The sequence below is a fragment of the Rousettus aegyptiacus genome, unplaced genomic scaffold (assembly GCF_014176215.1).
Source record: "Rousettus aegyptiacus isolate mRouAeg1 unplaced genomic scaffold, mRouAeg1.p scaffold_m13_p_3, whole genome shotgun sequence".
NCBI lineage: Eukaryota > Metazoa > Chordata > Mammalia > Chiroptera > Pteropodidae > Rousettus > Rousettus aegyptiacus.
In genome coordinates, this window is record NW_023416306.1 from 5,320,362 (window position 1) to 5,344,042 (window position 23,681).

The 23,681-nt window shown below is 53.2% G+C and overlaps 1 long non-coding RNA gene across 1 annotated transcript; it reads right to left on the reverse strand.

Annotated features, from left to right (window-relative positions):
* Positions 1-597: 597 nt before the first annotated feature.
* Positions 598-23,126, reverse strand: LOC118600439. The gene is made up of 2 exons (XR_004950102.1): positions 22,990-23,126; positions 598-954 (listed from the first exon to the last, which is right to left on the reverse strand). It is a non-coding gene; the product is annotated as an uncharacterized LOC118600439 (long non-coding RNA).
* Positions 23,127-23,681: the final 555 nt, after the last annotated feature.

Sequence of the window (23,681 nt, forward strand, 5' to 3'; positions counted from 1 at the left end):
TCTTGTGGTGATCATTTCATGATATGTACTAATATCAAATCGTTATGTTGTACACCCGAAACTAAGATGATGCATGTTAATTATACTTCAAAAATATTGATTGCTCAAATTGTCATCTTTAATTATCCTTCACACCACACGAAGTAAACAAAAAACACTTCCAATTTTTTTTTTTTACATTATCTTTTTTAATATATTGTGGGAAACTACACAAGACATAAAATGTACCATCTTAATCATTTTTAAGTGTTCAGTTCTAGGGCATTAAGTATAGTCACATTATTACGTAACCATCATCGCCATCCATCCATGAAACTCTTAATCTTGCAAAACTGAAACTCTGTACCAGTTAAACACTGCCTCCCCATTGCCCCCTCTGCTCAGCCCCGGGCAACCGGCCTTCTACTGCCTGTCTCTAGTTGTGTAACTTCTCTGGGCTCCTCGCATAAGTGGATCATACGGTACTTACCCTTTTGTGACTGGTTTATTTCACCCAGCATAAGGTCCTCAAGGTTCATCCGTGTTGCAGCGTAATGTCAGAATTTCTTTCCTTTGTAAGGCTAAATAACATTCCTCGACATATATTTTTTTTGGGGGGGAGGGGGGAGGGCACAGTTCAACCCATTACTGGGGCCAGAGGATGGAGCTTTGGTCACTGCAAAGTTAAGAGGAGGAACCAATGCAGCTGAAGAGTGACGGGGGGTGGGAGGGAGTCAACGGCGATGTGCCCTTGGGACCAGGGAGAGGGCATGGCCGGTTCCTGCACTGCTGTGGGTCCAGTAAGAGGAGGATGGAGACGGACCATTGGGTTACCTCGGGGGAGGTCGCTGGTGCCCTCGGCAGGAGCGACGTCAATGGCACGGAAGAAACGAAGCCTGTGTGGAGTAAGTTCTGTGAGACCGGGATGAGAAGCAGCAGACGCGGCAGGCGGATAACTCTTCATCAAACTTCGTCCTAAAGGGAACAGAGAAAGGGGGAGCGAGACGTGCAGTCAGCGGCTTCGTAAAGGCAGAAGTGGCGACGATGCGTTTGTATTTGGATGAGAATGATCCAGCAGGGAGGGGCTATCCGGGGATGTGGGACGGAGAGGGGGTGGGGCGCCTGGGGCATGTCCTTAAGGGCAGGAGGTGGGATCTGGTGCCCCAGGCAAGGCTGGGCATCTCTGAAGCAGGAGGGCCAGAAGGAGCGGGCCAGGTGCCGAGCGGCAGTCCCTGGAGAGTCTGCGTACGGTTCCTGTCTCTCTGAAATAGGAAGCAGGGCCGTTAGGTGAGAGAGTCAGGGGAGTCGGTATTGATGGTCTAGGAAGGGAGGAGGCAGAGAAAGCACAGACGAGCAAGCCGCGAGGGCGGCGTGTGTTGGACCTGGAACGGACGTGTGAATGCCCTCTGCCGTGGACTTCACGCCAGGCACCGCGAGGATGGCACTGCCACACATTTTCTCATTTAATTCTCCCAACAACTCTATGCGACATACGGGAGTGCCCTCTTACCTGCAGGGGCTACACTCCGAGACCCCCAGTGGATGCCCGAAACCGTGGATAGCACCGAACCCTATAAACACTGTGTTTCTTCCCCATAAGTGCATATCTTTTCACATAAAGGAAGCACTGGATGGCTTCTCGTTGGCATATCTGAACTGCACTTGCCCTCTGGGGCCGTTATTAAGTCAAATGAGGGTTACTCGAACACAAACGCTGCAGTATGGTGGACAGCTGATCTGATAACCGAGACAGCTACTAAGCGACCGACGGCGGGGGGGGGGACGCTGGACAGAGGGACGATCCACGTCCCAGGCAGGACAGAGCAGGATGGTGCGAGATTTCATCATGCCACTCAGAATGGCTCGAAATTTAAAACTTATGAAGTGTTTATTTCTGGAATTTTCCATTTATTATTTTCAGACTGCAGTTGACCACTGGCGACTGAAAGAGTGGAAAGCGAAACCACAAAGGCATGTCCTTTGTTCCTGCAGCCCCGGGAAGCTCGCGGGCCCAGGAAGCTCGCGGGCCCAGGAAGCTCGCGGGCCCTTTCTCTTCTCTCTCACTTGCTAGGTGGTCTCATCCAGTCTGGTGCCTGTCAGTACCCCTCTAGAGTCGGGGGTTCCACATTTACCTCTCTAACCAGCCCTCCCCACTGAACCTAGACTCATCTTGCCAATGGCTACCTGGTTGTCTAATTGGCAACACCGATGTAGCGTGCCTAAGATAGGACTTCCGTTCTTCCCCAAAACTTGCTTTCTCATCTCAGTCAATGGCGCTTCACCCAGCGAGCGGCTGCAGCCCAAAACTCACTCTAGTCATCCTCAACTCTGCCTTTTCTCAAACCCCCCCCACTCAAAGCATCAGCCAATGCTGGCAGCTCCACTTTCAAAATAGATCCCAAACACAACTCCTTCTCATCTACCGCTTCCGCCCGGCCTGATTCTTTTTCCCGCAACTAAAACTCTACCCACTCAACATGACCTCCCCACTCTCCTTCCTTTACTTTTAAAAATTAACCTCCTGCCTACACATCCTGGTTGGGCAGGTGAGGAAGGGAGAAGATGACAATAGTCTGGCAGAACAATGAGGAAAAGGAAACAGGAAGTGAGAGAGAAAAAGAGGCTACAGGGAAGTGCATCCAGGAAGCCGCTGGGGGGCCAGGCTGACCCCACCCAGGGCATGGCCAGCCACAGCCCCCTGGCAGAGGAAGGGCCACCTCTCTGTTGAACCAACAACCACCACCCCTCCCGCCAGCTCCCACCACCCCTCCAAGCAGGGGCCAGGACCACCACGACACCTTGCCCGCCAGGATCTCTTCGGAAGCCCACCATGGTTATCTTCAAAAGCCTCGGGGCTCTTGTCTATGAAACGGGGATGCAGATAATGATCGGCATCTCCTAAGGCTGTCGCAACGCGCATGCCAAGTGCTCAGCAGAGGGATGGCTGGCGGGCTACCACTGTGGCTGCCCCAGCAGCCAGAAGCTGAGCAAAGGTCCTCGGGCACCATGAATAAAAAGGCTTTTCCACCCAACTTCATCCTCTGCATCCCAGAATAACCCAGCTGGTCTCCTCACCAACCCCAGACCGAGCCACCGAGTGATGCCACGCTGGGCGGGGTCGCCAAGGAGGCGAGCCAGATGCAGTGCCCACAGCTCTCCAGCACGTGAGGACGCAGACAGGGGTTGGGATGTCTTTGAACCAAGGCCGTCAGCGATGGGCAGATTTAGGTTCTGGGGAAGGACCAGGAAAGAACTGAGGGGGTCCGAGAAGGCTTCCTACGGAAGACAGTCCAAGAGCTGGAACCACACAGGTAAAGGCCAGGAGGTGTCAAGTGCCCTGGGGAATAAAGAGACCCAGAAGTGTGGTGAGATCACAGAGGCAGAGAGTGTGAGGTAGAGAGAGGGCAGGGATGGGCCTGGAGGAGCCAGCAGGGCAGGCGAGGGCCTGTGTGCCTAAGTACATGATTTGGTCACCTGCAGGTGACCGGGGCCACGGGAGTGGCAGCAGGTATATTTCAGAGCACGCACCCTGAGGGCTGTGGACAGAATGGAGTGAGAGAGACGAGGTCGACTGGACAGATGGCTACCACGGGCACCGTGGGAGACGCGTGGACAGCCAGGGAGGAGAAAGGGGTGGCCCACAGAGACAGTTTGGCGGTAAAACTGTCAGGACTGGTGCGGTCAGCAAAATAACGTCGCCAAAGACGCCCACGTCCTAATCCCCAAACACGTGAGTATTATCTTACATGGCAGGAGAGAATTAAAGCTGCAGAGGGAATTACCGTTGCTGATCAGCTGACTTCGAGCCGGGGAGAATATTCTGGCTCGTCTGGGTGGGCCGGTATAATCATAAGGGCTCTTAGATGTGGGAGAAGGAAGAGGCTTCGATGTCATAGTGGAGAAAAACTCGGCTGGCCACTCCTGGCCTTGAAGATGAAAGGAGGTCACCAGCCAAGGTGTGTGGACAGCCTCGACCCCTGCAAAAGGCAAGGAAATCACTCTCTCCCCGGGGCCTCCAGAAGAGCCGCGAGGCTCCTCACGCCCTGCAGGTAGCCCAGGGAGACCTGTGTGGGACTTCTGATCTCCAGAACTGTGAAAGGGCAAATCCGGGTTGTTTTAAGCCGCTAAGTCTGTGGTGAATTTTTACAGCAGTAACAGGAAATACATAGGTGGGAATGGGGGCTGGGAGAAGGGAGCACTAAGCGCATCTGGCCTGGGGACTGGAAAGATGTCAGTGCCACCAATCGTGAGAGGCCACAGGAGGACGAACGCGTGGGGCAGGAGGAATCTTTCCACTGACCTGACCTGAGCAGCCCAGCCCAGGCCGCCATGGGGCACAGAGCCCAGGGATCCCAGCGAAGGAGGGACGGCCCGCCCGTCATCACATCTGGGGGCGCAGTAGTTGTTGTAGGATAGATGGGTGGCGAGATCCCCCACAATTCCTTGGGGCTCATTCTTTAAGTATCAGAACAACGGCACGTGGTAAGCGTTTGGTTCCTGACCCGCGAGCCAGAGAAAGAGAATTTAAACCCAGAGGGCAGAGGGCAAGGTGGGGTTAGAAGCCCAGGGCATGACTAGGAACACCGAGGGCTCTCAGGTGGGAAAAGTCGTCCGCATACTCGGGTTTTCCTGGAAGAGGGAAAGAAAGCGGCACTGGCTGCAAACCTCTGCCACCTCCCCAGCAATTCTTTCCTTCGAAATACAAAAGGCGGGGCGTGGGGGGCTCCTGCTCTCAGGAGGTGCGCGGGCCTCTCCTGCCGGCTTCGTCCCCCGCCTCCCCCGGCCCTTTGTCTGGCTCCCGCGCTGCAGCGCACATGGTCTCCTGTCAAATTCCGGGGGCTCCGGGGGACACGTGTCGGGAAGCAGGCAGCCGGGGGGGAGGGGCTGCGTAACCATGGAAACGGCGGCCAATGGGAGGCCCGCGCTGCCCGCAGGGGCGGGCGGCAGCGAGCGCAGCCGGAGCAGGGGGCGGGGCGGGGCGGGGCTGAGGCGTCAAAAAAACTGAGGGCGGGGCCAGGTCTCACCCTGCGGCCCCTGGCTCTGCGCTGCCAGGGTGCCCTGGCCCTTATCTGTACTGCGCAGATTTGGTAGCGTCTTGACAGCGCTTCATTGGCATGAATGGGATTTTCCTTGCCTTCAGTTAGAAGGATAAGATTCTAGAGTCCAGCAGATCTGGGTTCAGACCCTACCAGAAACACTTAGCTGTGTGCTCTGCACGAGTAACTAAATCTTTCCGTGCCTCAGTTTCTTCGTCTGATAAATGGAGTAATTGTAAAGCTCCAGCGAGATCGTAAGTAATTTGCACAAGCCTGACAACAGAAGGTGCTGTCAACAGCAGTGACTCTACGACTAAGGCCTTTTCCCTGACCTTCTGGAAAGGAGGACCCCTTAAGGGTGTGAAGAAGAGTCCACCCTCTCAGCTGGGGGGTCCCAGGGTGCTGACCTCTGACTCGTTTGCTTGGCTGGTTTTACTGACGGCCCCCGCGGTGCCTGTCAACAGGTCCCCATGGCAGCGTCATCGCGGGCTGCCGAGTTCCTGGAGATGGACACAGCGCTGACCACCTCCGGGAGCAGGAGCAGAAAGAAAAGGAGCTTCAGTGACAAGAGCTGGGGGCCAGGAAGCACGGTTTGGGCACCGCTGCCAGCCAGCTGGGTGACCGATGCATGTGTTTTTACCTCTCTGGGCAAAAGTGTCCTGTAAAACAGTGAGGCCAATACCTGCTGGCCTCCCCCTCAGCGTGCTGGAGAATCGGAAATGAGGAAATGGATTCTCGGAAAAACTGTTTGTTCCAAGTAAGCCTGGAAGAGGTCAATGAAGGCAGAAACAGATGACAGACTGCACAGGGACAGACCCGGAGCCTCTCTCCTCGCTTCCCCAGGGCTTGACACAGGGCTTGGGACATACGTCGCCTAGCTAGGAGCTTCAACAAACTAGAGCATTTCTTTCGCATTTATGGGCAAGTGGAAAATGCATGCATTCGTGCATCGTTCGTTTAACATAGTTTCCTGCGGGTCAGCTATGTGCCAGGTGCCGTGCTAGGTACCGTGGGTACAGCAGTGAATAAAACACAGCCCCTGCCCTGAAAGAGGTCACCATCTGGCTGGGGAGACAGACGTTCAAGAAATAAACATGCAAACAAACACGTGCCCACAAATATCCGGGAATGCTCTAAAAGGAGAACACAGGAGCCACGAGCGTGAAGGAAATAAAAAACGAGTCTGGAGGCGAGAGCGGGCAGGGCAGGCCTCCTTGAGGAAGTGACATTTCAGAGGGGGCTGAGGATGGAGCAGGTGTCAGTCTGGTGAGGATGGGAGGAGCAGTATTCCAGGCAAGGGGAACGGCGAGTGGGGCGCCTTGAGGTTTGGGGCATTCATGCAAAGAGAGGGGTCCGTGTGGTCCAGAGGCCAGCGAGCGGGGGAGACGCTGGCGGAGTCAGACAGGGTGACACTCAGGATCCCGATGTTTAAAAAATGGCCGCAAAACAGACTCATGGCTCATATGCCATCTGGTTTCACCTGCCTTCTACCCTTTCCAGTCTGAAGGCACTGGATTATCCAGAATCAGATGCGTTTCGTTATCACTCAGGGTGCTCCACTGACTCCCACAGAAAAGACACCCACACTTATGGAAAAATCGTGGCACAAAAGTTTGAATTAGGGTTGGGGTTGGAGCTGGATTTGGGTTTGGGGTTGAGTTTGGGGCTAAATGTTGAGCGTTGGTTAGGGTTGGGTTTGAGGTTAGGGTTGAGTTTTCAGTTAGGGTTGGGTTTGAGGTTAGAAGTAGAGTCGGAATTGGGTTTGAGCTAAGATAAGGTTGAGGTCAGATGAGGGTTAGTGTTAGTCTCAGGATTAAGGTTGGCTCTGGGGTTAGGGATGGGCTTAGGGTTGGTGCTGAGTTTGGTTTGGATTGTGGACTTGAGCTCTATTAAATATACTTATATCATTACCACCTAACAGAAAATCTGGGACATAGTAGGTAGGCAAGGAATATTTTTAATGAATCGATTTGTGGTTTATTGTGAACTCGAAAAACAAAGTGGCCAGCGGCATTATGTCCCTGGACATTCTGGTCATTCGTCTGTGTTTCGCTAAGTGTAAACAGTCTGGTAAAACTCACCAGGCACTAACTCGATAGTCTTCTCTCTCAGACTACACTAAAATCATTCCCGTGTAGGAAACGAGGGAAGTGGTCTGTGTGTGTCAAGCCGGTGACCAAGATCGGGAAACAAGGGGCCTAGGACACCAAATACTTGGAAACCGCCGAGATTTGGGGGCAGAGGTGGGTTCTGGCAGAAGTCACAGCAAGGATGGGGGATGGGGGCCAAGAACGAGATTGGGCTCGGGAAGGTAGGATTTAGATGAGGAGCTGGGAAGGAAAAAAGGTGAAAAGATGAGCAATAAAGCTAAAATGTTAGGCAGCACACAGATTACAGAAGGAATTATAAACCGTATAAAGGCAACTCGAGTGACTCCTGGAGCCCACGTGGCCCCATCTCTTCAGAGTCTCATTAAAAGAAGCTCAAGACGCCCACCACCAATTATTATTATTTTTTCCCTGCAAAGAATATTAAGGAGGGCCCAATTTCTACCCCTCAGCAGCTCTTTTCAGTGCCCTCGCGTCTCCCTCCGGGGCTCCTATGTCCTGTCTGTTCCCGAAACCCTCGCTTACGTCCCCTGCATGTGGCTTCCCCGTCCTCTCTCAATTCTTTATTGTACAACTTAACTCAGCCTCGGGGACTCAATTTCTTTGTTCCCTCTCTTTTCTCCCCACTTCACGGAGCCCGCAATAAGAACAGCCCAGAACGACCCAGCAAGTGCACGACCTGGGCCCTTCTCCCTGCTCCGCGTCCCCGCCCGTCCCTGGAAGCAGACCAGGAAAGACAGAGCTCCCTGCAGAGGCCAGAAGGAAGGGCTAGAAAGGTGAGGTCAAGGTTCTCTTCCGGGAGGCAGAGGTGGGTGGGGAAAGTTCTGTAACTTGTCCCTGTCATGGTCTAAAGATTGCACCATCTCCGGTGGACAGTGGGGAACCAGGGGAGGGTTTGAGTTGGATAGTAAAGTGGTCAGATCTGTGAGCTCCTTGGGGACCAGGCTCTGCGTGTTTTTGTGGGTGACCCTCCACCAGCACCTAGGACATCCTGGCCGGTCAGATGGATGGATGCGTGGATGGATGGAAGGGTGGGTGGAGGGACGGATGGAAGGGCGGGTGGATGGATGGGTGGGTGGATGGATTACTGAACTGCATGAGCATTCTGGATTTTCATGCAGGCCTAAAGGACCCTAAGACAATTACGCCCTCACCACAGCCTCTCTAAGTCCTTGCTCGTCACCTTTGTGCCAGTCAGCCAGAAACCTGACAACGATAACCCCTAGGCTCACAAGGGATGGGGACAGGCTCTTCCTCCCACACAGAGAAGCATCTGGACAGCCTCCACCAGTCTGCTGGGAATGGCCCCTGCTCCCCTGGGCAAGACCTGTGGCTCATGGGAAACCTCCCAGTGCTTTTGGCTCTAGCCGTACTTCTGGTTTCCAGCAACACATAAAAATAGCTTCAAGGACATACGGGGGTCTGGAGGGGAGAGACTTGGTCCTGGCTTCCAGAAGAGCTGGATCCACATGACTCCCATCTCTCCCTCTCTAAGGGCCCCCTGCTGCCCATATGACTCTGGATTTGAACCTGGGTCTCTCTCTGCCTATGAGCCGTGGGCCTAAACTCACAGAGCTTCTTAGTCAGCAGCCCCCATCACCCTGCTCTGGGCAAAGAGAGGTAGATGCGTCAGTCCTGCGGGAAAACGGCCGAGATTGTCTCCCGCGTCAGCTCTGAGCGCAGCACCGGCTCTAGCAGGGCCCAGTGCCTGATGGGAGGACCGGAAGGCTGCAGGCCAGAGTGGAGCCTGGGGAGCCTGCGGGGTCACCAGGGAGCCCGGCTGGGCAGTGGGGAGCAGGGGGCTGGCTGCCCAACACGGACGGCTTGCAAGCCTTGGCCAGGTTTCCAGTGCCCTGATCCCCACCAACAACTAAATGCGTGACCCAAACCAGGCCCTGCAGAGCCCACTCTTGGGCCAGGAAAGGCCCCAGGGGCAGGAAACACCCCCAGGCAGTGGCTGGGGTGGAGGGGGAGGGGATGGGAGAACTGTAGTAATAGGCACTTTATGAGCACAGATTGTCCCAGGGAGCATGCACGCATCATCCGGGATCCTCACACCCCCGTGGAGGACTCGTCACCATTCATCCCCCACCGTACAGATGAGCAAAGCGAAGCTCAGAGAGGGACATGACCCACCACATGGCATGCAGGCTGCACAGCCAGCTGGGGCAGAGCTGGGCTGAGAACCCAGGGGGGCTCAGGGGCCTGTGTGCTAAAGACAGGAGCTGACGGTGGAAGCCAAGGGGTCATTTTCTTCCCTGCCTCCCAAAGGCCCCAAAATAGACCTGCTTTCCTGATGAAGGCCTCCTCCCCTTGGCTCCGTAAATACCCACGTTCCCAGGCTGAACCCAGGGTGGGGCCTGCAGGAGCTCAGTGCCCAGCAGGACCTATTTCTGGCTGTAGTCAGGCCGGCCACAAGCAGCCATCTGTGGTGGCCTCGGCCACAGCCCACAGCCAAGGCTCAAGCCCTGGCCCAGCCTCCAAAGGGCCCATTGTCCAGCTGCCTGGGCCCCCGAGCCTGGCTCCTAGACATTTGGAGTCGGGCAGAGGGTGACCTAGAGCAGGGCGGACTGAGGGGCCTGTGTGAGAGCTACGGCTGGCTCGAAGGATGTCTCAGAGTCCACTCTGCCCTCTTGAGAAAGAAAACAGACTCCACCTCAGGTAGGGTCTCCGGCTGGCCTCGGAGAGGCCCTGAGGCCACACACGGGCACGTGCGCGCGCACACGCACACACACACACACACACACACACTCTCTCCAGAGGTGACAACTATGAGGACAGCCACCACAGGGAAGCAAGGAGGTGAGGGCCAGGGTTTAGAGCAGGCTAGGCCGGGATTCTCATACTGACTCCTCCAGGGCCAGCCACAGGACGCAGGCATCCGAGTCACCTCTCTAAGGCTCAGTCTCCTCATCTGCAAAATGGGACAGATGCCGCCCCCATTTAATAAACGTGCAAACCCAGAGAAGTGGCTCGCCTGGGGCCACACAGATTTTTTTTTTTAACATTAAAAAGGATTTGATTAGGAATATTTTCAAAAATACACAAAAGGAGAGAGTATATAAATTCCCATATCCTCTCGTTCACATCAATAATCCCTGAGATCTTGCCATACCTGTTTTAACTATCCCTTTCGATTATTTTGTTTTCGTGGCCATGTCATTTCATCTCCCAACACACTTCAGCGTTCCTCTAAATATACAGACGTTTTCTCATAATACCATAACAGCATCGTCACGCCTGGCAGAATTAACAGCGATCCTGTGGTGTTACCCAAATGCCCAGTGAAGAATCTAGTTTACCCGATATTCTTATCAAGACCGTTTCCAAGTGAATTAGGATCCATATGAGGTCTACACGTGGTGGTCTGTGGTTACGTCCCGTTACTTTTTTTAAAAAATTGTTTTCATGCCACTGACTCATGGACGAAACCGAGTCCGCTGCACCATTCAACGGCCGCATCCCGGACTTGTCTCTGTGCTTCCTCGTGGTTTCATTTGACTTGGTTTTTCTACCCCTATATTTCCCGTAAACTAGAAATTGAGCCCTTTCCCTTTTACAGAGTTGTTTTCTTGAGATGTAATTCACATAACATCAAATTCGCCCTTTTAAAGTGAGCAGTTCGATCGCTTTCAGTATCTTCACAGAGCTGCACAACCATTGCCACCATCCAACTTCAGAAGATTCTTATCGCTCCAAAAAGAAGCTGTGTGTCCATCAGCGGTCACCCTGATCCTGCTCCCGCCCCAGCCCCCCGCAACCACCAATCTACTTTCTTCTTCTATGGATTTATCTATTCCGGGTATTCCATAGAAATGGAATCATAAAATATGTGTGGTTTTTTTTTTTTTCTTTTTGGTGACTGGCTGCTTTTACTTAACATAATATTTTCAAGGTTTATCCACATTATGATATGTATCAGCACTTCGTTCTTTTTGGTTGGGAAATCGTATTCCGTTGCGTGGATGTACCACACGCTGGGACTATTTCCACTTTTTGGCTCTTTTGAATAATGCTGCCATGAACATTCGTGTGCAAGCATTTGTGTGAATATATGTTTTCAGTTCTCTTGGGTGTACATACCTAGTTGTGGAGCTGCTGGGTCGTCTGTAATCTATGTTTACCTGAGGTGTGAGGAACCACCAAACTGTTTTCCAAAGTAACCGCACTGTTTTACAATCCCACCAGCAATGTAGGAGGGTTCCAATTTCCCTGCCTCCTCACCAACACTTGTTATTGTCTATCTTTTTTATCTTAGTCATCCGAGTGGGGGTGAAGTGATATCTCATTGTGGTTTTGATTTGCATCTTCCTAATGACTGATAGTGTTGAGCATCTTTGCATACGTTTGTTGCGATTTGGACAACTTCTTTGGAAGAATATCTATTCATATCCTTCGCCTAAATTTTCAATTAAATTATTTGTCTTTTATCATTGAGTTATAAGTTTATATATTTTGAACAAAAGTCCCTTATCAGAATCATAATTTACAAAATTTTTCTCCCATTGTGTGGCTTGTCTCTCTGTTTCTTGGTGTCCCGTAAAGCATAGCATTTAGTTTATTCCTGTGCTTTTCAGGGTCACCAAGCTTCCCTCCTATGTTTTATTCTAAGAGGTTTGCAGTCCTCACTCTTACACTTAAGTCTATGAGTCATTTCAAGTTAATCTTTGTACACGGTGTGAGGCAGGGATCCAACTTCATTCTTTCGATGTGGAACACAGCCGCCCACACCATTTGTGGAAAAGACTATTCTTTTCCCCCATTGAATAGTCTTGGCACTCCTTGTCAAAAATCAATTGAACCCGAATGTATGGATTTACTTCTCTATTTCCAATTCTGTTTCCTCAATCTATAGTTTGTCTTTATATTAAGTGCCGTAGTCTTAATTCCCATAGCCGTGTAGTAAATTTGGAAATCAGAGGGCACGAGTTCTTCGATCTTGTTCTCGTTCAAGATCATTTGGTTCTTCTGAGCGTCTCACATTTCTGTGCAAAGTTTAGGATCATCTTGTCAATTTTGCAAAAATGCCAAGTGGAATTTTGATTCCACTTGGATTAAATCTGTAGATCACTTTTGGTATTGCCGTCTTAACAACATTAAGTCTTTTAATCCACGAACATGGATTGGAAATGTCTGTGCATTTGTTTTGGTCTTCTTTAATTTCTTTCAGCAATGTTTTATCATTTTCAGTATACAAACCTTGCATTTCGTTTGCTGAATTTATTCTTAAGTATTTTATTTTTATTTTTGGATGCAAATGAAAATGGCATTATCTCCTTAATTTCCTTTTCATAGTGTTCATCGCTAGTGTATAGAAATACGATTGATTTTTGTATCCTGCAGCCTTGCTCATTTGCTCATTCTGATTTTTAGTGGATTCCTTATGGTTTTCTAGACACAAGATCATGTCACCTGCAAATAGAGTTTTACTTTTTCCTTCTTCGATGACTTGTTTTCCTTTTTCCTGCCTAATTGCCCTGGCTAGAACCTCCAATCCAACGTCGAACAGGAGTGGTGAGAGTGAGCACCCCTGACTTGCTCCTGAACTTAGAGGGAACACTTTCAGGCCTTCGCCGTTAAGTGTGATGCTAGCCGTGGGTTTTTCATAGACGCGCACGGGTAAAATTTTAATGCAGATGGAGAGCCTCCAGAGCCCCGATCTTCTTTCTAGCCTAGGAGATAAGACGAGTAGCCTGGTTAGGGTGACCTTCAAGGAAGAGGTTTGAAGAGCTGTCAAAACTCCAGATGGGCTTAGGGGGCCGGGATGAGTTTGGATGAGTCGGCTCCATCAGGGAACACCAAGCCGCACTGCTAGCAGGCCCTGGCCCATCACCCGGCAGCCACGGAGAGCCCTCAACCTGGCAGAACAAGTGTGGGAAGATCTGTATCGCAGCCCTCGGCGGCCCCATCATTGCTCAGGTCCCTTACCGTGCGCCCCCTCACCTCCCACCCTGCTGAGGTGGAAGGCCCATGGGAAACGAAAGTGGAAACAGTGGACATCAGCACAGGGAGGAGGGAGAAGACGGACCAAGAGAAGCCAGCCGGGCGGAGAGGTTAAGGCCATGGACTTGGGAGCTGAACTTCTGGGTCCAAGCCTGCCCCTCCCCCATACCGTGGACCCGCTGTGTACCGGTGGCCTCGGGCAAGTCATTTCAGCTCCCTGAGTGTGACTGTAAAATAGGGATAATGACAAAATACACTGCTTATGGCCACTGTCAAGATGACATGTGATCATTCTTACAAGGTGCTCAGGACAGCATAAAGTATATTCTTGGGACTCCATAAATTCTGGTTATCGTTGCCTTTATTATTGTCATTGTTACTCTTACTGTCACTTATACTACTGCTGCTGGCATGACAGTGGCTCTTCCAGGATCCCCAGGAGAGAAATAACCTTTCTAAATGTTTAGCCTTTGTTTGGTGACTCCCAGTGGCCCTGGAGTCCTGGGTCCTGGTGCATGCTGCACCCACATGGGACCCAGCTTGAGAGAAGAAGCCCACCGATGCTTCCTTATCAGCTCGGAAGGCGCCCAGTGGCCCCATGGGGCCCGTGCTGGGCATCCCAGAGTTGCTGCCACATGAAATGCTCACCACGTTAGAAAAGAATAATCATTATTGTCCCCATTTTGTAGAAAAGTGAGACTCGGAGAAGTTCAGTAATCATCTAAGCTTCCGTGGCTTTTAAGAGATGGAGACGAGATTTGAATCTAGGTCATTGCTCTTACCTGCTGGGCTACGTACGCCCCTCTCGCAGCCACCAGCCAAGTTGGAAAGCTCAAAAAGTCACCTTGAAACAAGGAGGAGGGGACCCGGGTCAACATCCAAAAGTGCTCCCGGAAGGGTGCAGGACAGGACGGCAAAGCAGAGCCCACACTGGCAGCAAGACCACTGTACCACGCCCAATGCCCACAAAGACCCTGCTGTGGGTGGCTCTCAGGGGCTGAGGGGCCATCTGGGTACCTCTGGGGGCCAACGCTATTCTGTCACCAACCCCAGACAGACCCCTGGAGCCTCTAGACGACCTGTCCTTAGGTCCTATCTATGCTCATCCTTCAACTGACTTTTGGAGCCAAAACGCAAAAGTTAACATTCCTTACGTCAAACTCCGGTTGTAAGTCGGGGACCAGGGGAATCTTTGTGAATCTTAATTCTACCTGAACAGGGAAGCAGCACCTCCCCCAGCTCTGGGCCCCGCAGAGCCAGCACCCACCCCCCACAAGCCCCTCTCCCCACTTGTTTTCTGTGGAGGCTGTTCTCCTTCCTGGGTCATTCACTCCTTGTTGTTTACTCACCAAGTCACTCACCCTGAGGGTGGGGGTGGGGTTCCTAGGCAACAAAAACCGTCTGCTGAGCTCAGAAGACTGTCATCCCAGCCCTCTGTTTTGTAAATCTCTCACTGGAGCATTCAGCAGGTCGGCTGCCTAGCTGTGCCGGTGGGGTGGGGACTTGGGGCTCTGGGCCCCTCCAGTCCAGTGTGGGTGACACGAGCCACCGTCTTTAAGCACCTACTCGCGGCAGAAGCTGTGTGCCTAAGGCTTTCAAATACAGTACCCCCGCCCCCCCCCCCCCGCCGAAAACTCAGCCCCACCCCACGAAGCACGTGTTACCACTGCCTCACGGGCAGGGTGTTTCTTTATCCAAAAAAATACGCAGCGAGCAGTTGCTAAAGGCCTGGCCTGTGTAAGTGGGTGGATGGATGCACAGCGATGACAAATATTCCCCAGGTCCCTGCCTCCTTGGAAGGTTCTCTCAGTAGCCGAGGCAGACGTCGAAGAAGGGAGACAAGGGAGGGAGGAAAGGGGGTCAGAGAACGCAGTCAGAAGAGAAAAGGAACGGGAGGGACCTGCCCTGGGTTCGCGGTTCGGGGAGGAAGCCCCTGAGAAGGCCACGCTAGAACGGAGCCGGCGAGGCTGAGCGGCCGGCCAGGCGGAGCGCGCGGAAAAGCATTGCAGGGGGTGGAGCCACCAACCCGCAGCCCCGAGGCTGGCGCGGCCGGGCGCGGGGTCCAGGGGAGCGGGTCGGGGGCGACGCGGCCAGGAGGGTCTGGCCCGATCACGCGGGCCGGGGAGCCTGGGCTGCAAGCAGAAGCGGGGACGGGGGTCGCCGAGAGTTTAAGCAGAGGCATGACGTGCTCTGCTGTCCATTTAAGACAATCATTCAGGCCGCTGTGTGGTGTCCTCCAGGAGCGAGATGGTGATGACGCACCTAGAGGTGGGGGGAGGATAAAAGAGGGGAAGCAGAGCTGGCCCCCGAGTCTCCGTCTGGAGGGACGGCTGAATCCTAGAGCAAACGTCTTGCCTCCTCTGCTTCTTCTAGCCATAGATGCTTCTGAAACTTCAGGCCACGTCCACCCCAAACAAACAAACAAATAAAAGCAGTGGACGAGCTGGAGCAGCAGGGGGGGAGGGGGAGGAAATGTGGCTTCTGGTCCCTAACGAGCTACATGACCTTGGGCAGTCCCAGTCCTTCTCTGGACTCGGTTGGTAAAATAACCCGCCCCGCCCTGTCCTCCGTAACTGAGACCAGGTAGGAGAATGGAGAGGAAGCATTTAATCTATTTTAAAGCATTTACAATGGGCAAGAATGTTGCCATTTGCCATCGGCTGCAGATCCCCGGAGGAAACGCTTCTGCGTCACACCTCGCATTTATTCTCGAGCTTCCCTGGGCTGTGGGCCCCTCCCAGCTGCCTAGCAGAGCCACATCACGTTCTCCTCCTGCTGAAGGGAAACTGAGGCACGAAGTCTCACCAAAATCGGGCTGGGGAGTAAACCCTCAAATAACACTCCTGGCAGACACCATCGAGCCCGTGCTGTGTCCAGGTCCGTGCCCAGGGACCTACATGGATTGTCACATTTCATCCCACCAGAGTCCTGCCCTGACGGCTTTATGGCCATTAGCTCTGCTTTACGGGAAAGTGGGTGACTGGCAGCTGTTCCCGACCCTCAGGTTAGACACAGAAAGAAGCAGAAGGAAGGTCCACAGCCCAGGTTTAAGGCAAATAGCAAATCATTCATTCACTCATTCCCTCATTCATTCATTCGTTCAACTCCCGCAGAGCCTGTCACGTACCAGGTACATTCTAGGCGCTGATGAATCAAAGACAGAAACTCCCGCCCGCGTGGGGCTTGCATCCTAGTAGGGAGACGACAGCAAACGAGGAAAGCCTGCCGGATGGTAGATGCCAAGGAGGACAAGCTCGCACATCCTCCCACTCCAGGCACCACGCTGTGGGGACAGGGCCTGTCAACGCCGGGTGTCGTTTACAACCAGGAAATCAGGGTGGCTGTACCTTCTGCCCTGTCTCCCCTCTTGCCATGACTGTCCGGAGTCCCCAGACAGGCGGAGAGACCGAGGCAGCCAGGAACACCAAGGGACCTGCCCAAAATGAGCTGCCAGGCGGGGCAGGCCTGGAACTGCAGCTGGGCCTCGGAGCTCCCCCACGAGCCCGGGGCGGAGCCTCCTTCCTCTCAGGTGAGCATGTGATTAAGCGATCTTGTAATGACAGGCCCACATGATCAGACCCCTGGGCTACCCTGTGAACGAAATGAATCCCCAGGTTCCACAAGCCCCTGAGTGTTTTCTTTCCTGGGAAGCTGTCGGGAGAGAAATGAGGTCTGTGTGTTCCCGAGACCCCAAGGACCAGGCCCCAAGTCCCTACGTCGCTAGAGGCGGGGCTCGGGGAGGGGACTCAATGGTCATCACTTTCCCCTAAATCTCAGCCACCGCAGTGGACACTGGGCATCCCTGCCTAGGCGCCCCAAATGTATCTTGGCCAATACTAGATTCCTCACTGTCCTGCCTTCTTGTGCCCCCAGTCAGACAGGTTCCTCCTAAAGGGCTCTGTCCCTTCCTGGCTGCGGACTCCTCCTGGCTCCCCCTGCACTTGAACTCATCCCCCTTCTACCCAGCACGCCAGGTCCTGAGCTGGGCACCGGGCAGGCCACATCTCTGGCTCTTGGAAGGAAGTCATTCCCGGGAGAGGAGCAGGCCCCCTTCTAGGTGGGGCCGGGCTCAGGCTGTGAAGCCTGAGTCAAGGGAAGCCAACCAGCTGTGTGAGCTTGGGCAGTCCCTATCCCCCTTTGGTCTCAGGTCTCCTTGTCTCTAAAGGGATCAGTCCACCTGTCATCCGTAACTGAGATCAGGTATGAGAATGAAAGAGAAGCATTTTTATGTATTTTGAAGCACTTTATAATATTTAGGGATGTTACTATCACCTTACAAATCCCAGTAGGAAAACGTGGTTCTCTGCCACATACAGCCCCCGCCCCCAAGTCTCACCCCCGTCCTCCGACTGACGGCCAGGCATCAGGGGAGACAGGAACCACCAAGAGGCCAGATAAGCCTCTTTTATAGGAACCCCTGTTCTGCCATTGAGTCTGGGACACACCCCAAGAACAAGAGAATGGGGAACTTGAAGGTCTCACTCATTGTTTCATTCCTGGCACACGACCCTGCACACAGCAGGCGCCCAATCAATGCTCCAAATGGACAAGGATGCCTCACCCCACCCGCTGCTCCTGGCATCTCTGAGGGTGATGCCGGCAAAGGCCTGCAGAGACTGCGGTGATCAGCGCAAGCCTTCCTGAGGATGCAGAGCCTGCCTTACAGGACGAGGCGATGTGATGAGTCAGGGGACGGGAAAGGGCATTCTGGAAAGGGGCACAGTGCCAGGAAAGGCAGAGGGGCAGGAAGGGATATGGCGGGTGGAATGTGGTCTGTGGAAAACCAGTAGGTAGCATCTAGTGAGGATCCGCCATCCACCCAGCACTCTGAGATAAATAATACAGTTTCCCCTATCTTATAGATGAGTAGAGACTGAAGCAATAAATGGTTAAATTGTTTCCTCAAGGTTTCCCAGTCAGGGATCCTAACCCAAGTCAGAGACCCAGAGCCTTTGGATGGCATTGCTGGACCGGACGCCTCCCCACCTGGATTTCTCTTAGCAGTGGGTTTTAGAATTTGTATGCACAGGAATGAACTTTACATAAAACAAGGTTTCCTGTAGTTGGAATTAAAACTGCCCTCTCTGGTTCATTCTCCTAATTCTGGGAACTACCGCCCCAGTTCTCGATTCCGAGGCCTCTTTTGCCTAAGGAGCTTGTACAAGCTCAGAAGAACCTGGAGAAGACAGGACAGAAACAAAAGGACAGGACCCACAGTTAGCTGGGACCCCAAGGGGACGAGGGTGATCAGAAGGGGACCGGCCCTTCTGAGGAAGCACAGCTGGTTTTAAGGGACCCAGGAAACCTCGAGTTTGGATGAAGATGGATCCGGACAGGTAAGACATCCAAGCTTGTGGTCAACGCAAACCAAACTCCTGTCTGGGAGGAAGTAACGTCATCCATGCCTTAAGTTGTTCCTGTACTTAATTTTTCATATACTATAACCAATGTACAAAAAAAAAAAAAAAGAAATAAACAAACAAAAAAACCACTAGGCCAAAAATGAAATAAGACACTGTGAGAAAAAACACACACACACACACTAGAAACATAACTGCAAAATATGTCTCAGATACTGAAATTAGCATAAAACAATTATGCTTACTATGTTTTAAGAGATAAAAAGACATGCAAGAAACATCACTGGAGAATATAAAACTATAAAGCGTGACATAGCAAATTGATAAAAGAACTGAACAGAAGCTCTGGAAATGAACATTATGATGATTGCAATTTAAAATGCAAAGACTTTATTTCTCGACTTATTGGTGGTGGTCCCATACATGTCTGGTTTTTAAACATTCATTAAACTGCACGTTTATTTTTCACTCTTCTGCAACACTATATGTCTACAATTTATGTATTTACTGCATGTGGGATATATTTCAAAATAATAAAGCATAAAAAAACTTCAGTGGATGTGTTTAACAATGGATTAAATGCAGCCAAAGAAAGAATTAGGGCAAAAGAAATACCCAGAATGCATTACGAAGAGAAAAAATGATGGGAAAAGAGAGAGAGTAAGAGACAGAGAGGATGGAAAAGACAGTTTAATTGGAGTCCTAGGAGAGAGAGAAATGGGCAGAGGCAATGTATAAGAGATGAAGACTGGTAATTTTCCAGGACTGGTAAAAGACGCTAGAGCATAGACTAAAGATACCCAAAGAGTTCCCAGAAAGATAAATCAAAACAATCCACACTTCAGTCCATCACAGAAAACCAAAGGTAAGGAGAGGCGAACTTCTCAGCAGTCAGAGAAGAAAAGCCAGATTCACTTTCAAGGGAACCCTAGTAAGACTGACAACTGACTTCACTGCGGCAACAATGGAAGCCAGAAGCCGTGGGAAATACTGCCCGCCCGGAGTCTTGTGGGCAACGCAAGGACACTCCGGCTGCTGGGTGGAGAACGGCGTGCAGGGGCCGGACCAGAGGCCAAGAAACCAGCCAGAAGCTGAGATGATGGTGGCCTGGACCAGATCAGTGGCCATGGGGAAGGAGAGGAGCAGAGAGGCCTGGGAGATGCTGAGGAAGCAGAGCCAAGATGACTTGGTAGTTGACTGTTCATGATGGACCAGGGGAGGGAGGAGGCAGAGATGAAGGCCAGGTCTGGCTCAAAGGGGCTGCTCGGCCAGAGGCGCCCCAGTGAGATGAGACTCAGGAGAAGTAGCAGTTTGGGGAAGGGGGCGGGCCTAGTCTTGAATGTAGTTGTCAAGAAAATCAAGGCTACCCAAAGGCAGAAGAATATCCTGGCCAGGAGAAGATAGGAAGGATTCCCAGATGAAGAGGTCACATGGGCAGCTTTTCCGGGCGGGTGGCAGGAAGGGGAAGATCTACAAGATGGCAGGCCTACCAAGCACAGCACCCACGACTGCAGAACGCAGCGAGGGGGACGGGAGACCACGGGAGAAAGCAAGGCCAGGCAGGGAGGCGGAGCGGGCAGGGCGTTCCCTCCCGGAGCCCCAGGAACCAGCAGAGCTTGGCTCATGGCAGGTGCTCAGCCAACGCTGCTGCACAAATGCAGGAATGACAGCCCTCGCCTCGTCGGTGAACATGGCCACGGGAGGCCAGCATTTCCCCGAGCTTCCCTTCTCCATCCTGCTGCAGAGAGCTGCACCTGCTCCCTTTCGGCTTTGATTCCCAAATGGCGCCACCTGTAATCTCCAGTGGGTGTAGCGCCAAGTTGGGAAACTGAGGCAGTCAGAGGCAAAGATTGGTAGAAGTAACCAAGCACTCAACCTCTCTTGCTGACTCTCTCTCTCTGCCACCCACCAGCCCCCGTCTACAAAGGGCTTCCACGATGGTTTATATTCACAACTCCCTGCTACAAACAGGAAAGCCATCAGCTCAGCCTTGTGGGTGTCCTCAGGGCTCCCGCCTCCAGAGCTAAATGCACAACTATTTAAGGACACAGAGAGCCTCTCCTCCGGGGAGCAGAGAACCCCTAGGGGTCCCAGAAGCCTGTGAAGTTGGGGGAACTAGAGCTTCTCTGAGCCCTCCTGCTCCGCCTGCCTACGGCTGCTCATTTCTGCAGAATCTGTGGGCTGTGTGACTCACCTCCCTCCCTCTCTCCCTTCTTCTCTGAGTAAATGTCAAGTAACATTAGTTATCCCATCTCCCTCAGCAGGCCCCCCCCATTTTTGGCGGTGCTGTTTACCTCGGTTGGATCAATCAGCGTTTGGGGAGAAAATAGAAACCCTTTTAGAGCCAATTAATGAAAATTGGGCAGCAGGAATGTGCCTGCTTAAAATTTCACTACCTGGGCAGAGAAAGGACTGGAGAGGCAGGGAGATGGGCTGGAATCCAGCCTGAGCCATGTTATGAAGCCTCAGACCCCACGAAAATGCAGAAGAGAAACCCCAATTTCTGAGGGGTAAAGAGCTAGGAAGGCCCCCCCAAACTGGATCCTGGTCCAACACTCTCTTTGTGGGCGCTGAGCTGGAAGCAGCCTCTGGGCTGGTGCCCCGGAGGGTGGAGAGGGAAATGATGGAGTTGGGGTGACAGTCCCACATCAAGTGGGAGCCAGATAAGTAAAATGAAAGCTGTTGGGGAGACTCGGGGTCCAGCAGCTGCTTAAGCAACTGACACACAAGCTTGGGTTGGTCCTTGGGCTTACCCCTGCCACCAGGACCCTAACCCCAAGGAGGCGCCATCTCTCGGTGTCCTGTGTACTGTGCTGGGCCTGGGTCCTCATTGAGCATTGTTTTCAGGGTACCCCAGGCTCACACAGGGACGAAAAGTCACAGCACCCCTTATAAGCATATGTGGTGACCACATAGCTGATCGGCACAAGTCGGGCCGGAGCACGGCAGGTATGTGACAGGCCCAGCATGTAGCAGGTGCTCGATTAACAGGGCTGGTGGGCATCCTTTCATTCACTCCATGCATGGTTCAGGGAACATCCAATCTCGTGCCAAGCCAGGGCTCAGCCCCATCCTCGAGGGCCATAGTCTCTTCGGCAGACAGACCCGTCCACCCAGGGTGTAGAACCAAGGGACCAGAGTCATGTCGGAGTGGCAGAAGTGAGTGGGGTGCCATGGGAGAAGGAAGGAGGACATCCCCTGCGTCCCCGGCATGAGGGGTGGGAGAAGGCATTCTGGATGTGAGGAAGACAGCGTGAGCACTCACAGGGTGGACAAGGCAGGAAAGGTCCCAAAACAGAGATGGCAGCAGGTGGGGGAAGCTGGAGGGGCTGGGCGGGCTGAGGCCAGGGAGGCCCAGAGCCACGAGCGCTCAGCTCTCAGCAGGCCGTGTCCCTGCCAGCCAGACCCTCACTAGCCTCGGAGCTGGCACTGGCAGAAGCACCTGGATCGGTGTGGCACAGATGTCCCTCCAACCTGCCAGCAGCAGCTGGGGCTTTCGTGGAAGTTCCTGGTTCCAGAGGGGTGCGCACAGGAGGGACCCCAGGTGTGCCCAGGCTCCATGTGGCTCTGCCAGGTCCAGAAAGGCCCAGCAGAGAAGGAAGGCTGCCCTCTGCCAGCTGAAGTCCCTGCCAATGTCCTGGCATGGAGCAGACGCCACATCTGCAGCTGGGCAGTTCAGCCTCACCCGGACCGTTCCAGGAAGCCATGACCGAGCCCTCCCAGGGCCTCCCCGCAAGGCAGGGATACGGGGCAGTGTTCACCCATCCCTTCGCACGCAGCGGGTGGGTGCCTTGGAGATGGGAGAGAGTGTGCCAGTCAGGCAAGGCCAGACTCTGCTGCAGAAACAAACAGCCCCAGATCTCAGTGGCTCCACACAACAGGAGCTTGTCTCTCACTAACGCTACATGCATGGCCACTGCTCTGCTCCACACAGTCACTCAGGGACCCGGTCTAGGAAGGGCTCCCCGACTTTGGAGCTGCCCATCTGGAACAGGTGGGCTTCTGAGTCACCAAAATAGAGGAAGAGACAACAGGGGAGTGAGCACTTCAGCCCGGAGGGGCGCATGTCACTTTGTCTCCCGGCCCATCAGCCAGAGGTGCCAAGGGCCAGGAGGTGTGAGAGCTCAGATGTAACATAGACTGAGCACAGGCGGCCATCGGCTCATTAGGGTGGAGTTCCAGACCCAGTGGCCTTGGGCACACAGCTTAACCTCTCAGAGTCCCGAGCTCGTCACTGGGAGCATGGGGACCAGGGTGGCCTCTGCCTCGCTGAGGCGGAGCGGGCGGGTAAGAGGTGTTACCGGCAAAGTGCTCCCCACTGCACTGGCGCTCAAACAGGTGGGCCCATGTTCGTGGTTCTACGTCACCATCTTTGACCGCAGTGATCATTCGCGGGAACTACCAAAACACGTTATTGCATTTTCTCTTATTTTATAAAAACGGGTTGAAAAATGCAAGAGCTGAACCACGAGGAAAAAGGGCGGAGGCGAGGGGCAGTTCGCAGGCGTGATGCGGCCGAGGACAACGGCGCGTGACCACCCCCCCCCTCCAAGAGCCACGCACCTTGACCTTCCTTCTGACGTGCTCTGGGTGTCACTCAGACCACCGGCTGGAAACTGCCAAGTGACGTGACAAAAAACTGAAGGACACGCTTCCAGGGAGAGTTGGCTTCACAGAAGAGGGGCCTTCTGGGGCGGGCCCGACAGGGTGAACCCTTCAGGAGAGAGAAACGCGCTAACAGACGTCGAAGGTCGGCTCCCCCCGTCCTGTTCCCGAACCCCTTCTTCCCCGCCTGCCCGGGCAGAAGCCCAGGAGGGGCTCGCGCGCACACACTCTCTCCCTTCCCACTCGGGGGTGTGGCCCAGTGAAGGCACGAAGTTCTGACAGCCATGTTGTCACCATGAGGGCGAGGCCTGGAACTGAGCACCCACTTTGTCACCACGAGGGACGGGCCAAGAGAACCGTGGAGAGGCAACCCGGGGCCCTGATCCTGACCTTGTGGCTGAATGAGCCCCAGCCCCGGCTGGTCTTCTTTGGGGTGAACTTTAAATGGTCTTGCAGTTTCGGCCTCTGGGCTTAGGTTTCGTGACCCCTGCCGCCGAAGGCGCTTCTGAGAGATACGACGTCCCACAGAACGTGGAGCTTCCAACGTGCCGACTTTGCCTTTAGAAGCCATCTCAGAAAAGCGAGTAAATTTCCGCTTAGGTGAGGAATGTTTTCATCATATTATCTGAAAATCAGAAGTAAGAGTGTTT